Source organism: Acomys minous, assembly GCF_964271855.1.
Source record: "Acomys minous genome assembly, chromosome: 3".
Classification (NCBI taxonomy): domain Eukaryota; kingdom Metazoa; phylum Chordata; class Mammalia; order Rodentia; family Muridae; genus Acomys; species Acomys minous.
This window is the reverse complement of record NC_140485.1, coordinates 134,249,798-134,273,706: the sequence shown is the minus strand read 5'-3', so window position 1 is coordinate 134,273,706 and position 23,909 is coordinate 134,249,798. Positions and strand designations below refer to the sequence as shown.

The 23,909-nt window shown below is 45.0% G+C and overlaps 1 long non-coding RNA gene across 1 annotated transcript in view; it reads left to right on the top strand.

The window, feature by feature from the left end:
* Positions 1-23,338, top strand: part of LOC311593577 — a 69,388-nt gene extending 46,050 nt beyond the window's left edge. Inside the window, exons 3-4 of the long non-coding RNA XR_014777764.1 lie at positions 21,896-22,043; positions 22,857-23,338. This is a non-coding gene — a long non-coding RNA (uncharacterized lncRNA). The remainder of the gene's footprint in view (positions 1-21,895; positions 22,044-22,856) is intronic.
* Positions 23,339-23,909: the final 571 nt, after the last annotated feature.

Below are 23,909 nucleotides of genomic sequence, written 5' to 3'. Positions count from 1 at the left end.
GGGCCCAGTGGCGCACGCCTGTAATCCCAGCAGAGGCAGGTGGATCTTTGTGAGTTTAAGGCCAGCCTAGTCTATAAAGCGAGTCCAGGACAGCCAAGGCTACACAGAGAAGATGGCTTGCCAGGCAGGGGGACACACAGGTGACATGGCTTAGAAGGCAGGTGACTGTCTGCAAATGCTGACTTTGGGGCAACAACCTAATAAATATTGCTTAGTCCTGTGCATCCCAGACAGGGTAAATGGTTGCTCCCTTGGGGAAAGGTCCTGGGAAACCTATGGGTCATTTGGTAATTCTGGGTCGTGCATAGCCAGAGCAGCCAATGGGTTATGAAGAGGGAGTTGGGATACCCCTTGGGTTAACTGGTGGCCTTACTGGGTGAGGAGGAGAGTGGCCCACACGAGGCTTTCTAAGATGGTGGTTCCCGCACCTAGATCTGTGGGCAGCACATGAAGTGACAACCTCGGGAGAGTTACAAGGGAATGTAGCGCTGCTGTTTAGAGCAGGTGCCGGGAGAATGACAGATGCTGTGGCCATGGCAGATGTTAGGAGATCCGGCAGGTCTCAAGCCCCGCTTGAATCATGTTGCTACACACAGAGTTCTTGCTGTCCTGTGGAACAAGTGGTTTTGGTAAGGTCTGTTACAATGACTATATACACAGGAAGAAGCACGTGGAATCTGCTCCCCTCCGTCTGCTTGCTTCTCTTTATGGAACCCCTAATATATGGGAATCTGCTCCATCCGTGTTTTAGAAGTCAAAGTAAAAAGGCATAGTTTCCCCAACCTTCTTTGCAGGCATGGCTGGGGACTTGGATGCTTTTGTTTGTTTTGTTTTTCTGAGACAGAGTTTCTCTGTGTAGCTCTGGTCCTCCTGGAACTTACTCTATAGACCAGGCTGGCCTCGAACTCAGAGATCTGCCTGCCTCGGCTTCCTGAGTGCTGGGGTTAAAGGTGTGTGCATCATGGCACACCACAAGCGGGGGACAGATTTAACTGAATAACTCCTTCCCCAGTCAGAGACGCTCAGCGAGAGCTGTGGCAAAATGGGGGACAATAAATGAGTCACAAGAAGGTTGTGATGTAGGATTCTGAAGGCCAGAGAAAGTTCTGGAAGGGCCTATGATTGCCAAATCTCCTAGATATGCCACGTTTGGCCACACGCATCATTTCACCTCATAAACCTTCAGAATACAATTGTCTGTAGTTTCACAGCCGTACAGAGGCTGGGAAGTACTCTTAACAAACAGAAAGACATCTGGGGCAGGGGGGCAGGGAGGAGAACCTCTCTCTTTCTCTGTTTCTCTCTCTCTGGAACCATGGTGGTTGCTGCAAATGACATGTGACAGGTTGTTCTAGATCCATAGGGGTGTCTAGAATTAGCAGTGTTTTCTCACAAGAACCATTAGGTGGCCTGGCTCTCTGTTTCAAATGTTAACGGGCTTGTTTTCTGCTGGTTCCAGAGTTACCTAAGGGTTCTATAGTAGCTTTTACAATAGAAGCAGCAGAGAAGAGCTGCCGGAAGGACCGTTGGTCATTAGAAGGGACTTTGCCTCCTTCCCACTCTGAGATCAACCTGAACCAGCTGAGGCCCTTGGAGGACAACGAGGACAAAGATACTTCCCAAAGTGTCCCATTCTATGTGTTTTAAAGCTTGAAGAGCCTTTGAGGTGGTTTTAAAGTTCAATTCTCTTATTATTTCCACAAGAAGTCAAAGTGAGTGGCTGGAGAGATGGCTCAGAAGTTAAGAGCACCGACTGTTCTTCCGAAGGATCCGGGTTCAATTCCCGGCAACGACATGACAGCTCACAACTGTCTGTAATTTCAAGATCTGACATCCACAGACATGCATGCAGACGAAACACCAATACGCATAAAATATAAATAAATAAATTATCGTTAAAAAAAAAGTGAAGTCAAAGCGAAGCAACATGTATGTAGGCTCATATAGTTAGTTAATAGAAGAATCTAAGTATTCAGTTCTGAATCATGCTCTTCCTTAAATTTCTCACCATTAAAAAGAGAAAAGGAGAGGTGGGGGATCTGCCCCCCCCCCCAGGGCAAACGGAGCTCAACCTAAAGTTAAACGGTGGGCACTGCTTTCCAAGTTGAAACTTCCACTTAGTCCACTAATGTGCAGGGAGAAGTTGTCACATCACCGCAGCCTCCCACAGACACAGGAGGCAATCGCTGAGCTGAAGCAGGCTTGCTCTCTGTTACCAGAGAGGGCATTTCCTTAAGCGATGTCACCTCTTTCTTTTTACTAACAACGCGGCCACTGTGAGAGTGGTGAGCTGCTCCCGGCACTGCTTTTCCACAGGGGAGAGAGCTTTGCTGGCTTAAGGCTGAGGCAAATACTTCTTTTCCTTATGCTTATTAAGCAAGCCAAATATGTTCGCTCTCTTGGAAGTTGCTTGCGATTTATTATTATTCTGGTTTTTTTTCCCCCCTATGTGAAACGTGTGCCAGACGACTAAGCAGACTGCTCTGCATGTTTCACGCAGATTAGCAGATGCCTTTGAGCTTCAGGAGATGGATTTGGGCAACTAAAAACAGCACTTGAGAAAAAAGCACTCTGAAGTGTGTGTGTGTGTGTGTGTGTGTGTGTGTGTGTGTGTGTGTGTGTGCAGGGCATGTGTTCATGTGTACATGCAGAAGTAAGAGGTCTGTGTTAGATATCTTCTTCAATTGTTTTCCATCTTGTTTTTTGGGGACAGGGTCTCTTGTGGGGACCTGGGGCCCATCAATTAAGCTGGACTGCCATGTTAGGGAGCTCCCAGAGTCTTCCTGTCTTCATCTCTTTAGAGCTGGAATCACAGGAGCCTGCCGTCCTGCCCAGAACTTTTGATGTGGGTTTGGGAGATTGCATTCAATTCCTCAGGCTAGTAGGGCAAGCTCTTTGCCAGCTGAGGCATCTCTCTGGCCCTTTGAATTATTTTAAAGAAGATGACTAAAAGATGGAGGAAACCTGGGGGCTGTGGGTGTGTTCAGTCTGTTCATTATTGTCATCGTTGAGCTCGGTTCTTTGTTTTGTTTTGTTTTTTTTAATTTTAGGTTTTTTGAGATAGAGTTTCTCTGTGTAACAGTCCTGGCTGTCCTGGCCTCGCTTTTGTAGACCAGGCTGGCCTCGAACTCACAGCGATCCGCCTGCCTCTGCCTCCCAAGTGCTGGGATTAAAGGCGTGTGCCACCACGCCTGGCTTGAGCTGGGTTCTTAGGCATGAGCCTCCCTCTGGTTAGATTGTCCACATGGGGTGTTTGCATCCTGTCCCATGTATATCGTACTTTACTATTTTTTTTTTTAACAGTAAAGCCAGTGCAACTGGGTGTGTTGGCTTATGCCTATAATGTCAGCACTTGGGAGGCTGAGGCAGGAGGTTTGCTGTAATTTTGAGGCCAGCCTGGGCTACAGAGTGAAACATTGTCTCAGGAATACAAACATAGGTGAAGGAAATGGCTCTGTTGATGAGTCTTGGACATGCACTCTGGAGCATACACAACACAATACACACACACACACACACACACACACACACACACACTAAAAATTGATGCATATTTTAACAGCACAGACATGCACAGGCATTGTTGCCTGGTAAATCATAATCTCTGTCAATCTGGCTGGAGGAATTTTTTGATTTTTATAAAGTTAGAGAGCAGTGTTTACCTTTTGTGTGGCATTGTGTTCTCCAGGCAAAGAGTCCACAGCACATACCCAGGCACTCCTGACACACCCAGCTCACTATGAGGCTGGGGAGAGACCCACACCTCTCTCTACTGAGCATCGGGCTTTCTGAGAGGCGTCGAAGCTCATCTTTGCCCACAAAGGGAACGCCTCCATCTTCTCAAAGTTAGAGGAAAAATTGCCTAAGACAAATAGGAATTCTCGGGGCTGGAGAGATGGCTCAGAGGTTAAGAGCACTGGCTGCTCTTCCAAAGGTCCTGAGTTCAATTCCCAGCAACCACATGGTGGCTCACAACCATCTGTAATGAGATCTGGTGCCCTCTTCTGTAGCGCAGTTGTATATGGAGGAAAAACACTGTATACATAATAAATACATCTTAAAAAAAAAAAAAAGGAATTCTCTTTAATCTAACCTCTGTCATACTCCTTGCACTCAGTGGGCAAACTTCCGGCAGAATCCCCCCCATCCCCACCCATCCCTACCCCACCCCCATCCCTACCCCACCCCCATCCCCACCCCATCCCCACCCATCCCTACCCCACCCCATCCCCACCCACCCCATCCCCACCCCATCCCCACCCATCCCTACCCCACCCCCATCCCTACCCACCCCATCCCCACCCATCCCCACCCCACCCCATCCCCACCCCACCCCCATCCCCACGCCTCATGAACTATTTTGATTTTTGAGTACTTGTCATGATTTCATATTGTTTCTACTTGCTTTGGTACATGCGTACAGAATTGCTACTAGGTCTAAGTAGTTTGAATTTGAAAATGAAGACTAGATGACAGTATCACGGGATGAGAATTAGGGGCAGGTTTCCAATATGAAAGCGCCTCTAATATCCTGTCTGGGTATTGAGGTGGCCGGCTGTTTCTTCCGTAAGCTCTCTCCCGAGCCTTTGGTAATTAGGTTTATTGTCGTCTATTGAGCAGTGTCTCCTAACACAGAAGCCTGTTCCCAACATGGTGGTGGGCAAGGCTTCTCTATGATTCTTTCCTTCCGTATCACCCTCGGCTCCTTCCTCAAGCTTCGCGTGAGTCCCAGTGTATGATCTAGCAATGTTAAACACTCATCCAACTCCACCCCAGGCCCCACTGGATGACATTAACCATGCCACTGTGCCTTGGCTCCAAGTGCCTTTCAGTGCTAGTTGCCGTCTTTGTCAGGGACACAGTGCTCTGGCTGTTGTGTTGATGCTTGGTGGCCCCCTGTATCCAGGAAGCTTTCCCTCCATCCTTTCCCTGCTTGGCCCACATTTGGGTGGAATCCATGACTTAATTCCATTTCCTTTGTGAAAAGAAAGAAAGAAAGAAAGAAAGAAAGAAAGAAAGACCAACATGAGGGCATAAAAAGTGTATTTGGCTCACAGTGCCAGAGAGTCAAGGCAAGAACTCAAAGTCGCACATCCACAGCCAGGAGCAGAGAATGCATAAATATAAGGAGCTGGAGGGATGGCTCTGTGGTTAAGAGCACTGGCTGTTCTTCCAGCGGACCCGAGTTCAATTCCCAGTGCCCACATGGCAGGTCACAACTGTCTGCAGCTCCAGTTCCAGGGCATCTGACGCCCTCACACCTATGCACATTAAATAAATCACTTCAAAAAGAGTAAATATAAATGCGTAGATCTCGTTTGCTTGCTGTCTTGATCTTAGCTAACTTTCTCCTCTCTTGCACTGCCTCAGCCCCCTGACAAGGGAATGGTGCTATCCACAGTGGTCTGTGTCATTCTATATAAATCAACAACGAAGACAACCCCCACAGACATGCCTTCGTGCCAACATAATCTAGATGGTTCCTTATGAAGACTCACTTTCCATGGGATTCAGTCAAACTAGCCAGCACCCCTTCTCCATATAAGTGTGAGTCTGTTAGTTTGTAGTGATGTACTTCATAATTGTGTGTATATAAGTATCTATTTGTGAGGAGCTAAGTCAATGGTTCCCCTGTTGACTTAAAGATTGAATTTCGGTTTTAGTGTTGGGGATCAAATGCGCATCCTTGTACCTGACAGGCAAACACTCTGCTGCTGTGTTATGTTCCCAGTCCTTATATTTCTTGATGCAATTTATGATTACCTCAGGTCACAAAATATCGCCTATCCAATGCAAAATGCTGTAGAACAGTGCTTCTCAACTTGCGGGTTGCAATCCCTTTGTCGGGGGAGGTGTCAAATGACCTTTTCACTGGGGTCACATATCAGATAGCCTGTGTATCAGATATTTAACTTATGATTCATAGCAGTAGCAAAATTATAATTATTAAGTAGCAACACAATACTTTTATGGTTGGGGGTCACCACAACATGAGGAAACTATATTAAAGAGTAAAAAAAAAAAAAAACAACAACAAACAAAAACCTTCTGCAATGAAAGTTGTTTGTTGCTGTGTCCCTGATAGTCCAGCACAAGCTAATGTCCAGTGGCCACTGAGAAGGCTTTTATTTTCCTTCTCTTAAACAAAACAAAACAATACAAAACAAAACAAACAAACAAACAAACCCCAACAAAACAAAAACCCCACAGCTCGAATCTGAGAGTGAGAGAGGGCTTCTACAATGGTTTAACGGGGTTTTAAATTCATTTTCTGGAGACAGAAGGAGCATTTAAAATAGGCCCAAGTTCGGTGGCTTCCCTGAGCCCCTCCACTTCCTCCCTCTGAAATGGCCTGGTCTCCCTGGGCTGCTACAGTTGACACAGGGTAGGTGTTTCCAGGACCCAGAGAAACTGCACGTGAATCTAAAAAAACAAGGAGCCCAAACATTTCCAGGAAAGGCAGGTGTGCAAACGAGCCCTGCCTGCCGTGCTGGGTGTGACCCTGGTCATGTGACTGCTCTTGAGGTCCCCTCTGCCCTCCTTTCCCTAGGGTAAATACGTGGGCGCAGTAGACAGAAGTGGGTGTGTGGAAGCTAAGTGTGACCGCGCTGCCGTCAATGTACAGCAGCTCACACTCTGTTGACCCTACCAAACTGCATCCGTGTTTAGCTCCCAGTGTATTTCCTGGTCCTCTATCTTCTCAGAACTGAGAAATAATGTGTATTTAACAGTTTATTTTCAATGAAAATTATATAATGAATGGAAATGTCACTTCCCCATTGCTATTAATAAGTACCTATGACTACTCTTTAGTAAAATCCTTTTTGACTGGGAAAACATGAAGTGGTTTTGGATATCAGAGCTTTTATTAAAGAATAGGCCACCCGGTGAGGGTCTGGAACTACTGAAGGAGTAAAGCCATCAGTTAGGCTTTGATGTATTTTATCTTTCAGTTTTCTGAAATACTGTGTTCATTACATGTCTGAATGGAAAAAGAATATTTATCGTATTTAATGGGAAAAGAATATATAATATATTTATATATAATTTAATATATAATATATTCCTTTCTGATCCATACATAATATATATTATACATAATACATATAATATATATAATTTTAAAAGCCAGGCAGTGGTGGTGCATTGCTTTAATCCTAGCACTTGGGAGGCAGAGGCAGGCAGATATCTGTGAGTTTGAGGCCAGCCTAGTGGTGGTGGTGGTGTTGGGGGAATCAGGACCTAAAAGGTTGTAGAACCATTTTCCACAACATCTCTGGAAACTTAGCAAAAGGTGGGGACCTATCCTTGGATTTATAAATGCAGGGAAGACTGTGGGACACTTTGTTCTCACGAGGTGCAAATGAGTGCAATTATTTTTAGCTCTGTACAGATAACCAGTGGAGTTTGTGATGGCTAGAATACTCAGGCTATGTTCCAGGTCAATTGCTCAAAACACACATGAGTTGGGATGACACAACACAAGGCAGCTCTGGACACAGGAGGACTGGGTGCTGCCATGGGGAGGCACCAACCACTTCTGTACGGTCCTAGCTCACCTCGGCTGAGCTTCACGTGCCTTCTGATTATGTAGGTGCTTGGGCTTGGGCACAGTACATGGTGCCATGGCTTTATTATCTCTCTCTCCTTTCTTCCCTCCTCCCTCCTTCCTATTCTTTTTTTCTGTCCTTTCTTCTCTTCTTCTTCCCTCTCACAAGCCCCTACAAGGAAAACTTGATGACAGTGACAGTCACAAAGCTGTCATTTCCTGTCATGACAATGAGAGACCCTGTTTCAAAGGAAGAGGATGGCATTTTGGATGTTGACTCCTGACACTTGTCTTTTGGCCTACACGCACGCACGTGCACACACACACACACACACACACACACACACACACACACACACCCCACATGCACACACACATATGCACGCACACAACTGCCCACACATGTACACACATGCACACACACACATAAACTAATTAAAATAAAGAAAGCATAAAGGGAGAAAGGAAAAAGAGAAGGGAAAATGCAGTGTAGGTGATTTCTTCTTAGGTAACTACTACGGAGGCTCCTTAAACAAACCCAGGCGGTACAGCCCATCACATGCCTACCCGTATGACACAGGCTGTTGGAGGCTTACCATCCTGGAAGTTGCTTGAGGTGAGTGAAGGGTGATTAACAGATGTGAAGGCCAGTGCATCACCATGGAACAGCTGTAGGCATTGTGCACACCACACACTGAGCTTACATGGAATTTTATTTTTTCTTCTTGCTGGTTGTGGTAGCATAATACAGATCTCTGTGAATTTGAGGCCAGCCTGGTCTACATAGTGAGTTTCGGGACAGCCAGGGCTGCATAACAAGACCGTGTCTCAAAATGTTTTTCTTCTTTCTTCAATTAAAAATGGGCATAATTGACTCTTAACTATTTTACTTTATAGACTTTTAAATTTTTAAGAATTTGCATATAACATTCACATTTAGCTTAAGTTACAAACATGTTACAGAGATGTACAAAATATGTTATTTATTTATATCCTTATTGTATAATGTTTTTCTATTTTATTTTATTTGGAATCCCTGTATTTTATTTTTTTTATAATTTATTCAGATTGTTATCCCCTCCCTTGTATCTTCTTATTCCCCTCTCCCTCCCTTTTTCACCCTATTCCCCTCCCCTAGACCTCTGACAGAGGGTGACCCCCTCCCTCACCATATGATCCAGCCTATCATGTCTCATCCGGATAGCCTGCTTCCCTTTCCTCTGAGTGATGCCAGGCCTCCCCACCAAAGGGGAAGTGGTCAAATAGGGGGCACCAGAGTTCATGTCAGAGCCAGTCCCTGCTCTCCCCATAACCTTGGAGAATGAGCTGTCCATTGGCTACATCTGAATAGGAGGTCTGAATTTACCGCATTCTCCTTGGTTGGTGGAGTGTTTTGTGAGGGCCCCCTGGGTCCAGATCTGGCAGCCTTGATGGTCTTCTTGTGGGGTGTTTTTATTATTATTATTATTATTATTATTATTATTATTATTATTTTACTTGTTATGCCTCTTAGTTTAAAAACAGACACATCCAAATATGGTGGTGCACACCTATGTTTGCCAGTACTCAGGAGAATTACAGCAAGTTCAGAGCCAGCCTGGACTACATAGCAAGTTTCAGGCCAGCTAGAGGCCCATAGACGAGGAGTTCCTATCTAAAAAAACCAAAACAACGCAACAATCATGATAACAGAACACTATGCTCACATTAGTCTTGAGCTATACAGAGTTGGGCTTGTCCACATCACTGTGTCCCACCTTCATCCTTGTCATACCCAGAGGTCTTCAGGGCAATGACATGCATAGAGCTCTCATCTTTTGTCACAGTACCCCTCCTGAAGGGCCTCCCTGAAGCTATTTTACAGTTAAATATATGTATGTATATTTGTATGTACATATATACACACACATGCACATTATATGTGAATGTATATATACATACATATGTATGTATATATGAGTGCACTCTTGAATAATGACAAAACCTACAGGAAGTAAACACATAAGCCAAGAGCACAGCATTTATCGTCATTATCAGGAATTAGGCACTATACATAATGGTGTGGGTCATAGGTTTGCTTCCAAAGCTGCATCATAAGCATGTGATGGCCTGTGCTAGACATGACAGCAGCTACAATAACACCTTATAACAGGAATTGCTCAATCTTGTCATCAGTTTATGGGAATAATCTTTTTATGCAGCTTACCAGCTCTCTCTATGTGCAGCTAGTGTTTTCATACAGCCCAGGCCTAGGGTTGGTGCTGCCCACGGTGGGCTTGGTCCTCCTATATCAACCATTAATCAGGACAATCACTTACAGACATACTGTGAACCAATCTGATCTGAGAAATCCCTTAATCGAGGCTCCCTCTTTCCTGGTGACTCTAGGTTGTGCCAAGTTGACAATAAAAACTGACCACCACACTGAGGACAATTGAGTGTTTATGTATCCTCATAGTAAAGGCTGCCATTTCAAAGACAGACTGAGGTAGGTTCTGTTTTATCAGCGCACTATGCGCACTTACTTGGTGATGGTGCTTATCTTCAATGGTCAGTAGGTTTTGGTAAATTTCTAAACAAAACCGAGATCATTCTTCCCCTAGCTTGCATAATAGGGGATTCCACAAGTATTTAAATGAAGTGAAAATAGAGATGTAGTTAAAGGAAGAAAAACAGAAATAGACTTCTTTACAGAAGAGCCCTTTGTACCTCTGTGTGAAGACGTTGGTCCTTACTGAAAACCACTGTCTACGCAATCAGTGCCCTTCCCAGGTCATCTGTTGTATGCTCAACCATGGAGCAGCTTCGAAGCCTACGTGCTATTGGAAAAGAAGGAAGCCAGTGCGGTCTTAGCTGTAGCTCCTGTTACCAGGGGAAGGGAGATATGTTTGCCATTTCCTGGCCAATGCTATCATTGTACTTTATAATAATTGAATCTATTTTTAATTTAACCTCTAAATACACAAAGCCAGTGTAAAATGCTGACAAAGGCAATGTATCATGGGAAGAGACAACTGGTTCTCTGAGGCTTGCTGGGCCTAGACAAACTGGGAAGTTGCAGGTTCAATTAGAGACGCTGACTCAAAAAATAAATAAAAATTAAAAAGGCAAAGAGTGGTGGAGGAAGATCACTGACATAATCCTCTGGACTCCCCTTGTACATACAGGAACTGTGTAGCCATGTACACATCTCTCTCTCTCTCTCTCTCTCTCTCTCTCTCTCTCTCTCTCACACACACACACACACACACACACACACACACACACACACAGAGAGAGAGAGAGAGAGAGAGAGAGAGAGAGAGAGAGAGAGAGAGAGAGAGCCTTTCTGCCATCTTCACAGTTTAGCCATTCAGTGAGTTTCCAATGGGCAACAGGCACGGATGGTCCAGGCAATATATTCCTGTCCTCATGGGCTTATCTGTTTTTCAGAACCCTCAGCAAGAAACCGAGGGAAGCAAAGGAAATACCCACACGTGCTTTGACCATAAAAAAGAGGCCTTCCATATCACACACGCCCGTTAAATGGTGCAACAGGCTGTAAGAATCTTAGTGTGCAGTGATGATGGTCAACCACTGTGTCATGCTCTACTGGGTGTTGGACGAGTCTGACATCTTCTGTTTAACAAGACATTTGCCTGTCGTGGTCACCTCAGCTTTGGAGGAGTTTCTAGCCTGATGAAGCTCCCTCTGCCCTTAGATTTGACAACTTGAGTTCTGTGCTAGTGCCCACTCTGCTGGTCAGGACAGATTGGAAGGCCTAAGTCTCTCATAAAGTCCCAACTCAGTGGGGGTTCTGTCCCTCGCAGAAGCTCAGTATGGCTGTGGCATTTGGAGCTTGGTTCTGAGGAGGAACAAATGGACACTAAAATAAACTTGCCAGAAGCCTAGGGTTCAGTGCCACGACATGGAGTCTAGTTTGCATGGGTCCTGGGGTAAATATGTTTGTTTTCTTCTCTCCACTCCGCCCTCCCCCCCCCCCCCCCCCCCCGCCCCACCGCCCGAGGCTCAGTGGCTTCATCTTTAAAAAGAAGGATTTTAATAATGTTGTTCATGGCTTTTCTGTAAGGATGGTAACTAATCACGCTGCTGCTCTCTAAGTGTATAGCACAGAGGGCCAGTGGCCTGCTGAAAGACTCCAAAAACCCGGGAAGTGCATCTGCAGCTCACTGGCATTGATGTTTGAATGCGGTGTGGGTTTTGTTGCTTTTTCTGATCAGAACATACTAAGCGTTTGCTTACACTACTATTTCCAATCTCCCTTGCCCTTTTGGAAGTATCATCTTGCTTCCTGTCTGTCTAGTCTATGTAGCTTTTAGTTCGGTCCACAAGAAGCAGTGAAGGGAGGTGTAAGGTGCCCAGCTTCTCTGGGGGGTGGGGGTGGGGAGTGGGGGGGTCTCGATTGGGGGAAGTCCCCATGTAGCTGTCTCAAACCAGCTATGTGAATTACTACCCTTGCAGTTCCTGGGGCTTGGGAGGCATGCCGGCTCCTGTGATCTATGGGACAGTAAAAGATGATTAGGGCTCTGTTTGCTGCGTGGGTGTTGATGAGGCGAGGCTGCTTTCCTTCTTGAGGGATGGCAGGCGTGTGCTCCTGGGCTCATCACTTTCCCCACTCCCACTCCCTGCCTTGGGATCTGACTTCCGGGAGCCTCACTCCTACATTGGAGGCTCCGGTCTCTGCATTCGATTATCAGTCTGTCTCCCCGTAGGGCAGTGTGAGGAGGTACCCATTCACACCTGCTGACCTTTCTTTCCGCTGTGTCCCCCCTCATGGTCCCCAGCAGTTTCTCACAGACACTAAGTATGTATCTTGGGATAATTGGACTACATTGGATTGTCAGATCTATTTACGAGCTCCTTCCAGCTTATTTGTTTACTAAGCTCCAACCTTGCAAGGGTCCGTTTAAATATTTCTGTTAAGACTAGAAGTTTACAAATCACAGCTTCTGCCCGTGTGAATGGTCTGATCCTAGTCCATATGAGTCTGTCTGTGTGTTTGTGATCTTGTTTCATCTTCATAAGGCTTCGGAGCTGCATTCATGATCCCCTCAGACAGATCAGGTTAGGGAGTGAAGTTGTAATTTCTTTAGAGATAAATCTCTATCATAATTGCTGGAATTGCCAAATGCTGGTGGCACACGCCTTTAATTCCCCGCACTTGGGAGGCAGAGGCTGGCGGATCTTTGAGTGCCAGGACAGCCAGGGCAAAGAAACTGTGTCTCAAAGAAAACAAAATAGCAACAATAACTAAAAAAAAAGCTGAAATGGGCAGCCAGAATGGACTTAGATACACAGGTAGGTTTCCCCACCCCCACTCTCACACTGCCTCTTCATTTTCAGGAACCCCGGGGCACAGCTCTGGGAAGCAGCACTGTCCAGAAGCTTCAGGCCAGCTCCCTTCAGCTTCCCTGAACAGGGTTAGAACATATGGTGCAGGTGGCTCTACTTTTTCTAAGCCAACATGCTGCTAGAGAGCATGCCAGGGACCATATTGTCATGAAGCTCCCTGAGCAGCCAAAGCTGTGTGGGATTATTGACTGTGAGAAGTAAAGTGTAAAGCATTAGGTGGTGTCAGTTTGGACCCTCCTCACTTCTCCTCACGGTGCATAGCAACTAACACATAGCATCTAACAACCAAATCCAAGTATGCCTTTTCATAACCCATCATTTACTGTCATTTGTATGATTCCTTTAAAATTAAATAAAGTGTGTGTGTATGTGTGTGTGTGTGTGTGTGTGTGTGTGTGTGTGTGTGTGTGTAAGCTGTCTCCTTCTACTAGAATGCATGCAAGCTTATGAGAACTCTAATGTTATATTCTTAGCATTTACAATAGTGCCTGGAATTAATATATAGTCAGTAAATATTTGATGAGTTAATGACTTAATGAATAAATACTTACTGAGTTAGTAAGTAGTTCCCTAAGTGACAGTGCTGACCGACCACTCTTTATGACCTTCCCTCCTTCCAGCTCAATTTAGACACTCTGAATCCCTGGCTTAACCTCCCCCTCCTTCTCCTCTTCCTCCTCTTCCTCCTCCTCTTGTCAAGATCTGCTATAGCCTAGCTTGGCCTTCGGCATCCAGTGTAGCCGATGATGACCTTGAATGGCCAATCCTTCTGTTTCCACCTCTCAAGTGCTGCAATTAAAGGCATTGGTTACAGCACTTGGTTTTATATGGTGCTGGGATTAAAGGCTTGCACCATCACTGCCCAGCTCAAACTTAGAGCTTCTTATGAGCTAGGCAAGCATTCCACCCACACGCACCACATCTCAGGGTCACCTCTTAAACATCTGCCTCCAAGTCCATTCCTTGAGGGAACCCAAACCAAGACACTGTGTTGGCCTTCTCATCATCTGTGTCAGTGACCCAGAGGAGAATATTGGCGGCATCCTTCCTAAGACATTCCAGGAAGGCAGCAGCAATAATTCAATCAGCGTATATAAATAATCAGTTGCGTTCACTCAGTGTGATTAATACCTTACCTAACACAATCATGATGTGGTGGAGATATTAAAAACATCTAGAAAAAAAAATCTACAAAGCCGAAATGGATTTAAGAATTAAAAGCTGGAGGAAAAACTGATAAAATCCAAGGCTTAGGCTAGAAAGAAAACCGTGAATATAGAATGGAAAGAAATGACCCACCCTTAAGGCAGTCATTTTTCTCCATTAGGAAGACTTGACCATCCAACCTCAATTCATGGAGACTCCTCCAGCCCAGGTGCTCCCAATTCATGGAGACTCCTCCAGCCCAGGTGCCCCCGACTCTTTGCTCACCACCGTGCCAAAGGCCCACGTATACCTGGACTGTCAAACAGCCTCGTGTGCCAACGCGCTTCGCACGGAGAAGCCTAGCGGGAAGGCCTATCATGAAAGATGTGAGTGTTCGGTATTTACCTGTCCGTGAAAAAAAAAAAAATCAAGGTCCAGTGTGTGGCTCATACCTACCTATTGCCGTGCAGGAAACCTTCCCACCCAGTTTCAAGCCGCCCCTGGAATAACAGACTTAAAATGCAGAAGTTTGGAATTCCTCTTTTCAGCTAGGAAGAAGAATGAAATTATATTGTTTACTGGAAAATGATGCAAGTAGAGATAATTGTATTAAGTAAACTGAGTTAGTTCCCAAAAAGACAAAAACAAAAAAACAAGACACACATTTTCTCAAGTTTGTGGTTCCCTGGTTTTATATGAATACATAAAGTCATGAATGTGCGTGTGACATGAAGTGAGAAGCCAATCTGTCTGAGAGAAGAAAAGGATGAGCAGGAAGGGCGGAGGGAGGGAGGGCTCAGGGGAATCCGCTCAAAGTGCATCACAGACTCGCAAGCAAACGTCCTATGTAACCCAGAGTGCAAACAGAGACAGCGCAGGGTTTCACTTGCAAATCTGCCATGGGGCGACCAGGGCTTCAGGAGTGAGACAGAAGCATCTAGCATGCTGATTTCCACACAGCCATCTCACGAAAACGCAAAGTGTTCCTGCAAAGTTAATACTCAGAGTGAGCAGGAATTCCCTGAGTGGGGCCCACTGTAAATAAAAGCACCCAGCGTTAATAGTGCCTCCCAAGGTTGACGATTCAAGCCTAGCAGAAGGCCGAGCACTTTCTGAGGGACCCTGGGCACGTTTCCACTTTGACCCGCACCTTTATATGGTGTCTGCCAGTGAGCACATGAGCATTCGCTTAGGATGTGATTGTAGATGCCGGGTGAACGCGAACGCGCGTGGGGGTGGGGGTGGGGGTGTCACTTCCCGTGGCAGTTATCCCTGCGCCCACGGCTTGCCGCACCGCACCGTGCAGTAAGTGGCCTCACAGTGTCAAAAATCCAAAGGCAGATGTTTCCTACCGAACACAGTGTACCACAGAAAGTTCCATGAGAAATGTAAATAAGCAGATTTTGAAACCATGTTCAGTTTGTGAGAGGTTTGTCTAGAAGAAGGGTACCTCGTTATTAAAACCGGGACACGAGAGGCCAGACAGCAGAGTGGAGGCTCAAGTTGAGAAGTTTCTCTCGTTTCCCCCAGATTGCAGAGGTCAATGAACAGCAAAGGCGCCTCACTCCAAGGCCAGCCAGATACAGCCTGAACGAGGAAGCAGAGGCACAGAGCCTGTGGGAGTCCTCAGGACTTCATGCACTGTTTTGGAAATTGACTGAGATATGTGACCCTCTTGACAAAAGCTCACATTGATTTTTCTCCTCTTGAGATGGCTCAGTGAATAAAGGCACTTGCTGCCAAGCCCGAGGATGTGAGTTCAACCCCCAAGACCCTCATAACGGAAGGAGAGAACTGACTCTCGCCAAAAACTGTCATCTAATCTCCACCATGGACGCTGTGGTGCTCTTGCTAAATGAATAAAAAAATGTTTAACATTTTTTACAGATAAATCAATACAAAACTCCCTGGAACCACAATTTTCTCTCAACATCCTACTTGTTTTCCCCCCATAAAGAATTTGTGTCTATAAAAGCTACGTGGAAAAACAAAAACAAAAACAAACATACATTGAGCACTTGTCTTACGTGACATTTGTTATCTAACATCTGCACACACCTCAAAGATGGACCATGGTATTTGTGAACTGGTACCGAAGGCTATTTAGATGGTAAGGGAGAGAATGGATTTGAAAGGATCAATCTGTTCTTCAACTACTGTACAGTGTCTTCTTCTTTTTTTTTTTTTTTTCCCAGAGCTGAGGACCTAACCCAGGGCCCTGCACTTGCTAGGCAAGCACTCTACCACAGAGCTAAATCCCCAACCCCTACTACACAGTGTCTTCATGCGAGAGTCAAAGAAATGCCTCTTCCCATAATGCTGTGAGGGGTAGGCTTTGTTTCTGCTTGTGGTATCTGCCTTAGTTACTTTCTACAACTGTGATAAGATACCAAGACTGAGGCAACTTATGAAAGAAAGCATTTAAACTGGTGCTCACAATTTCAGAGGGTTGGAATCTATGCCTGTCATGGGGGGAAAACATGGCAGCAGGCAGGCAGGCATGGTGCTGGAGCAGTAGCTGAGAGCTCACACTTTTTGAGACAAGAACAAGAAGGCAGGCAGGCAGACAGACAGACAGACAGACACAGAGACACAGAGACACAAAGACATAGGTTGAGAGTTAGGTTGAGAATGGCACCAAGTTATCCACCCCTCCTAATCCTTACCAAACAGTTCCACCAACTGGCCCGAAGTGTTCAAACCTATGAACCAATGGAGGCTATTTTTATTTAAAATTATCACAGCATCTTATCCTGGTGAGATCTTGCTTATATCAAGGAGTAGTCGTGAGGGGAAGTAGCAGGGAGGAGGTACTGAGTAACTGAATTGAGGTTCAGAGAACTGTTATCCATGTGTTGGGTACTGATTTCAACGCGTTCTCTCCTCTCCTGTTCATTCCTTTAGTTGAAAACTCATATGCCTAGATGCTCCTGCTTTGCTGTTTACCCTCATCTTGTGAATCAGAAGAAACTCACACAAGTAGAACCCATTTAAGAACTGACAAGACTAAAGGCTTAGGATCTTTGGACCCAATTAAATTCACATACACAGCTAATACGCTGCCAGCTGGAGGCCAGGTCACTTGAGTTCACCTCAATGAGATTTCCGCTGAACAGGAGGCCATCTGGTCTGTTAATTGCGGGATTTGAGGGTTTCTTTTCTTGTTTTTATATCTTGGGGTGGGGGTGGGGGTGAGGCTTTGGCTCATGGAGTTAAGAACATAGAATCAGCTGGTCACAAAAACACAGAGGAACAAACATTACTTTGCAGGACATTAGGAGACAAATGTGGGTGAGCCACCACACAGGACAGTACCAACTGTCATTTCCAACTTTACTTGGCCCTTAAGCCGCAATGTATTTTTGAAAAATGATGTCACCACCTTGTGACAGTAAAGCTGACCAGGTCTGCAGTGATACGTTCGGATAGCTCCGGATGTTGTTTCAGTGGCTCATTTCCCCTCATTGTAGCCACAGAGTTACTGAAAGAAAAGCATCCCTGTAGGTTTTGGGGACTTCGTTAAAATTTTCCTGGATGTCCTGCACTTCCTGACAGCAATCTAATTGGCTAAGAAGTGTGAGTAAAACAGGCGCTTTGGTTTAGACATGTCCCCAGATTGGAGGAGAGTTTCCTTCTAACTCCTACAGCTGGCACAGGCAGAAAGATCTGAAAATATCATCCACAAAGCTTGTTTGCACGAAGCCGCACCACAAAAATGCTACTTGGACAGCTGTTTAAGACACGACCAGCTAAAGTGAATGTACTTAGGCCCCTTCCCCTGTTTTATGTTTTGCTTTTGTGTGTGTACATGTGGGTGTGGAGGCAAAGGTCAGAGGTCAACAAAGGTATTTCTTATGATTGCCCACCTTATCCATGAGTCTTTCTTACAAATCCAGGGGCTTTCTGTTAGAGTGGGGGGCCAGTGAAGTCTAGGAATATCCTTTGTGTCGACCCCTTCCCCAGTGCCTACCCTGCCCCCAGCTCTTGGCTTACAGGAGCTCAGCATAGTCTGCTGAGGTGGGGGAAAATGCTCGGAACTGAAGTCCTTATGTAGTACAGCAAGCACTTTACATACTAAGCTATCTCCCAGCCCTTTATTTTATGTGTGTGTTTTTTTTAAACTGGTGGATTGAATAAAACAGCTTATCCAACTTGATTTGTTGTTTATGAGGTCATAGCTTCAAATCTAAATGTCTGTCCTGAATTACATTGTGGATGTATAGAGATGATTAATGAGGCTCTCCTGGGAGTTAGGATGAATTTTTTAAGACTTTTTAACCCTTTCCTTTTCTTTTAGATTCAATAGTCTTCTCATCCATGCTTGAGCTTGGTGTACACAGTTTTGAGTTCCGAAACTGTTTTAACAATGGAACTTTATTAAAATTCAATTTATGTAACATTTAATTCACCTATGTGCATATGCAGTTCAGTAACTTTTAGAATATTGTCAGAGTTTTCTATCCATAACTTAAATATATCTTTTTTTTAAAAAACCCTCTGAGTTGCTCTCAAAATATCCTTAACAAGACCTCTCCGATTTGCTATGTGATTTATACATGATAAAAGTATAGAGAAAGCAGAAGAGAAAGACAAGTGGAAAAATCCTGTCTCTTCTCCAGGAAATAAATACTGATCATTGTAGGGAAAATTACCAGTTTCACCTTTGAGGACGTCCCTTCACTTAGAAAAATGAGATCACATTTAGAAAAATGTTTTGCATATATTGGTAGGCCGAGGACTGGGCTGGGCTGTGCAGGGGGTTCTTGATAGAACTGAAGAATTTGGAGTGTTACAAATTGTCATACCCAAAACGTGGACTTGTGTCCTGTGCCCGTCCAGATGGGTCAGGTTCATGCCTCAGCTCTGGAGTTGTCCCTCACTCACACTCTCTAATAAACCAGAGTGCACATTTTCCACAGCTATTTGCTGTTCCTTGGGATTACACATTAATTCATCTTGAATAATCACCTTGCAGCAACTCAGTTCCCTTAATTGTGCCGAGGCATCTAAGGAATTCTACTGGGTTGACGGTAAAGTTGGCATTGGCTTGTGCCAACAGCACACGCCATTAGCACACTTAAGCTTAATGCATCAGAAATGCCATACTTCAAAAGTGAAATCATATCTCCAAGCATATCTTAGACCTAGCATAAGGCTGTGATTTTTATAATGAGTGAAAAGAGTCATTCCCCCTGGGCTAGGGCATGGTGAGAAACACAAATGACATCATCTGAACTTTACTGAGCATTTGTTGACCCACCTGTGTCTTTTGCTATGATGCGGAAAAGATAAAGAAGTTATTTGAATAAAACGATAAAAATTATAAAAATCATTTTCAAACCTTCAAAACCATAGCTTATAAAATTAGGTGAAAGAAGAAGAAGAAGAAGAAGAAGAAGAAGAAGAAGAAGAAGAAGAAGAAGAAGAAGAAGAAAAGAAAGAAAGAAAGGAAGGAAGAAAATCCACCTTAGAACAGACACAGATATGACCTGAAGTTGTTTAATTTCCCCACTAGTTCCAACAATACTGCATGGACCACTGGGGGCAGAGGCTTCGCACAGCACAAGGACACCAGGAAGGTTTTACAGGTGTACACAAAATGGCACAATTAAAATGTGGCCTGCCACAGGCCACAGACACAGACAGTCTCTCTGGTTCCCAGCTCGCGTGTACCCTAAGTAAGAGGCTGGGGTGTGGAAAGAAACTGGAAGGTGAAATAGAACCTTGGGTCTAATCTCGGCTCTCTGGCAACTGGCTCTATGACTTTGGAAATGAAACGGAACCACTGGAGAAGCTACAACACACACATGGACTTGCAACTTTTGAGGAAAAAAAAAAAAAAACTACAGTACTCTCTTCCCAGGCATGGGAGAGTTTTCTAAAAACCACTGGTTTTGGGAAGAGAGAGGTCAGGATCCAAATCTATGCTCTGAGACTGAATTTCGGAGTTTCCCAGGCAAGTCCCGCCCATCTTGGGGGTTCCCTTCCCTGACTCTTGGATCTTGGCAGGTACCACTTTGTTTTCTTTGGGTTAATGAGATACTGTTTGGAGCCTAACTAGATGGTTGCTTGCTGCTTGAGTCTGCTTGGCCTGCAATCCCAAATGCCTTTGACAGGGTGGTTAAACAGCCGCTTGCTTCTCACTGTCCTGGAGACTGGGGTTTAGATGACGGTTTTGGATGAGGGTGCTAGGAGATGCAGCGTCCTGGTTTGGAGGTGGTTGCCGTCTCTCAGTCCTTGCATGACCTTTTTTTTTTTGTGTGTGTTTACATATGGAGAGTTTTCTGTCTTACTCTTACTTTCTTTCCTTCCTTCTTTTCTCCTTCCTTCCTTCTTTCTCCCTCCTTCCCTCCCTCTTTCTTTCTCTCCCTCTTTTTCTCTTTTTTCCTCTCTTGCTCTTTCTTCCTGCCTCCCTTTTTTGGGACAGGTCTCTCTATGTAGTCCTGTCTGTCCTGGAGCTCCTCAATGTAGACCAAACTGACCTCAAACTCACAGAGCTCCCCCTTGGCTTCTGACTCCCAAATGCTGGGATTGAAGGTGTGCAGCACTATGCCTGACGCCTTTCTTTCTTTCTTTCTTTAGTTAAGAAAAAGTAAAAACAAATTCCTCTTTCAGGACTAAGAATTGAAGCCAAGGCCTTGTGCACTCTAGACAGTGCTCCTCCACTCAGCTGCACCACGAACCCTGCTTTTCCCTTCATCTAAGGCACTAATCCCCATCACAGGGCATCATCCGGCTGACAGAAATGAAACCTACTTTCTGCAGGTTCTACCTCAGGAGTTCATTAAGTTTGACGTTAGAACCTCAATATATAAATTGGTTTTTTTGGTGTGTGTGAGGAGGGAACACAATCATATCATAAATCCTAACAAACATAAAATACTCAGTAAAAAGGAAAAGGCTATTAGCTGGGTGGTGGTGGTGGTGGCGGCGCACGACTGTAATCCCAGCACCTGGGAGGCAGAGGCAGTGTTAGCTCTCTGAGTTTGAGGCCAGCCTGGTCTACAGAGTGAGTTCCAGGACAGCCAGGGCTACACAGAGAAATCCTGTGTTGAAAAAAAAAAGTAAAGATTATTATTGCCTCTAAAACATATGTTGACATGAGCTTTGGGTTCTTTTCTTTTTTTCTTTTTTTTTTTCAAGTGTTCTAAGTATTTATTTTTTGTAACATGATCAATACCCAAAAGTTACATTGGTTTCTTTGTTTTTCTCCAATCATGTTACACATCCTGATGATATCTTAATCTTTTAAAAATATATTTTATTAATTTATTCTTGTTACATCTCAATTCTTATCCCACCCCTTGTATCCTCCCATTCCTCCCTCCCTCCCATTTTCCTCTTACTCCCTTCCCCTATGACTGTGACTGAGGGGGATCTCTTCCCCCTGTATATGCTCCTAGGTTATCAAGTCTCTTCTTGGTAGTGGGTTCTTTTCTAAACTTAGGAAAACATTCAAAACCATATTATCAGCAGCCCGTCTGCTCTCCTTCACTGCTGCTCCTACATCAGAGAGAACAGTAGCCTCTTCCCCCACTGCTGTGGAAATAAACGCCTTCATGAATCAGCGCCACCTTTTATCCGACCCCCAATGAAACTACATGCCCCCTTTCCCATTTAGTTGGTATCTGTTCTATTGTCGTTCTGCTGCCCTGACAAACAACATAACCAAAAGCGACTTGAGGGACAAAATAGCCTATTTCAGCTCACGGGTTAGAGTCTGTCCTGGAGGAAAGTCCAGGCAAAAGCTCAAGAGGGAACCTGACGCAGAAACTGGGCAGGCGTGGGACTTCCTGGTTTGCTTACAGACCTGTGCTTAGCTTGATTTTTTTTCCCTTTTTTATACAGCTCGGGACCATCTGCCTAGGAAATGATGCTGCCCACAGGGGCTGGAGCTCTTCTACATCAATCAGCAAAGAAGTCATTGGACATTGCCTAGGACATTGCCACGGCCAATCTGGTCTAGGTGATGCCTCCATGGAGGCCCCCTTCTCAGGTAATCTACTCTTCATCAAGTTGCCAGTTAAAAGTAACTAGGACAGAGTCCTCCAGATCCATTTTGTTCCTCTCCATACTTTCATCCAGAAATGTGAACTAATGTTTGCATAGTTGAAAGCTTGGACCTTGTATGAGTCATTGCAACTGCGTCTCAACAACTTTGCTGCCTTCCAGATTTGCATTTTTCTTCCGTCCCTGCATCATGCCACGCTATTAGCATTTCCCATTAGTGTTGTAGATGTAGCATCTAAGAAGCATTGTGTCTAATGCCCTCTTTGCACCCCAGTCAATGGGATTGTTCGAAGTAAGTTGAATCATGCTTGTAACAGTTAATGGTTCTTCATGTTGCTGTAAGGCTCAACCAAAATTCCTTAGCACAGTATGTAGTGCTCACCTTATCAGCTTTAATTTATATCATGTGTACCAGTCTGTAGTGGGAAAACATTCCCCCAGTTCCTTTTACTTTTAGAAAGTTCCAGCTTTTTTTTTTTTTTTTAAGTTCCAGTTTCTTTTAGGATGCTCCCACCTTAGTTAGAGAAGTGGACTTACGGAAGTCTTCCACATTGGAGCCAAAGCCCTTCAATACACACGGAGCAGAAGAGAGAAGTATAGGATGGGGGCAAAAAAACAACCCAACAACCCTGTTTTAGTGGCAGTAAAGATTATGGGGAGGAAAAGAGATAAAGAAGATGTTTATTAGAAAGGAAAGATGATTGAGGGGTCAGTCCCAGGTTCCTGGGAAGGTAGGGTTGTGCTCAGCCAGTGAGTGACACCAAGGTCAAGAGTGACAAAGCTAATATATCCTTCCCAGGTTGAGCCCTGCAGATATGTGCTAGCGAGGGAATCATCTGAAGTTTATCTTTCGTTCCCGTGTGGGACAGAAGCGGCTAGCTGAGGCACAGCGAGGATACCACAACAGAGAAAACATCCATAAGAGGCCAGAGTGAGGTGAGATCAGCTACAGAGACCGTTCGGTCTTGACCAAACCCAAGGGGCAAGACCATATGTTCTACCAATGGCTGACATGACAAGGGACTCTGGAGCCACATTGTGAGGTCTGAGAGCATGTGTCTCCCCTTGACTACAGCCATGTCAACCACATCCCTTCCTGCCCCCATACTTGGACCTTTCAAGGAAAGCTTCCTCAGAGGCCCAGTTATTTTTCCAGGGGAGCCTTGGTAGTCCTCAAATGGTCTCTTTAAATGATTAGATGGTATCATGCTTAGAATGGCCTGGAACACTGATGTGTTTTTCCTATTAGTGAGCAGTTGGAAACTTTGGAAAAAGACCAAAATAAAGAAACAACACATGTCTGCACATCTCAGCTGGAGTGCGTGAGACATTTTTGCAAGCCTCCTGTGTGTGTAAAACTCAGGCAAGAGCAGCCACAGTAGGGAGATGGTGCAGGGCACTCTGGGTTCCCCTTTCCCAGCCCGCCCACTTCTCTTTCTCTTGATGCTTTGGAAGGCAAGTGTGGAATGGAAACAAAGTGGAGACATCCCAAGGTCCAGCAACTGATTAAGCAATGCTCTGCTGGTAAAAATTATTCTAGAGTGTCTTTGAACTGGGACAAGTGTCGCTTGCCCTAAGTATGTATTTATCAATCTAAAGGTATATTTCGGAGGTGGGTATGCCTTTGCGGAACTGAAACAAGAGGTTAAACCAAGAGATGCAACTCCAGGTCCTCAGTCAATGGATTTTGAGAAGTAAAGACTCTGTCTTGGGCAAGCTCTCCTCTGACGAACAGGAGGAGGATCACACGTGGTTGGTGGCGCCCAAAGGCCAGCGTAGAAGAGGAAGGAAGAAGAAGGCTGGTAAAGTAGCCAGCTGTGAAGAAGCCAGGCAGTGCTGTAGATGGCAAAAG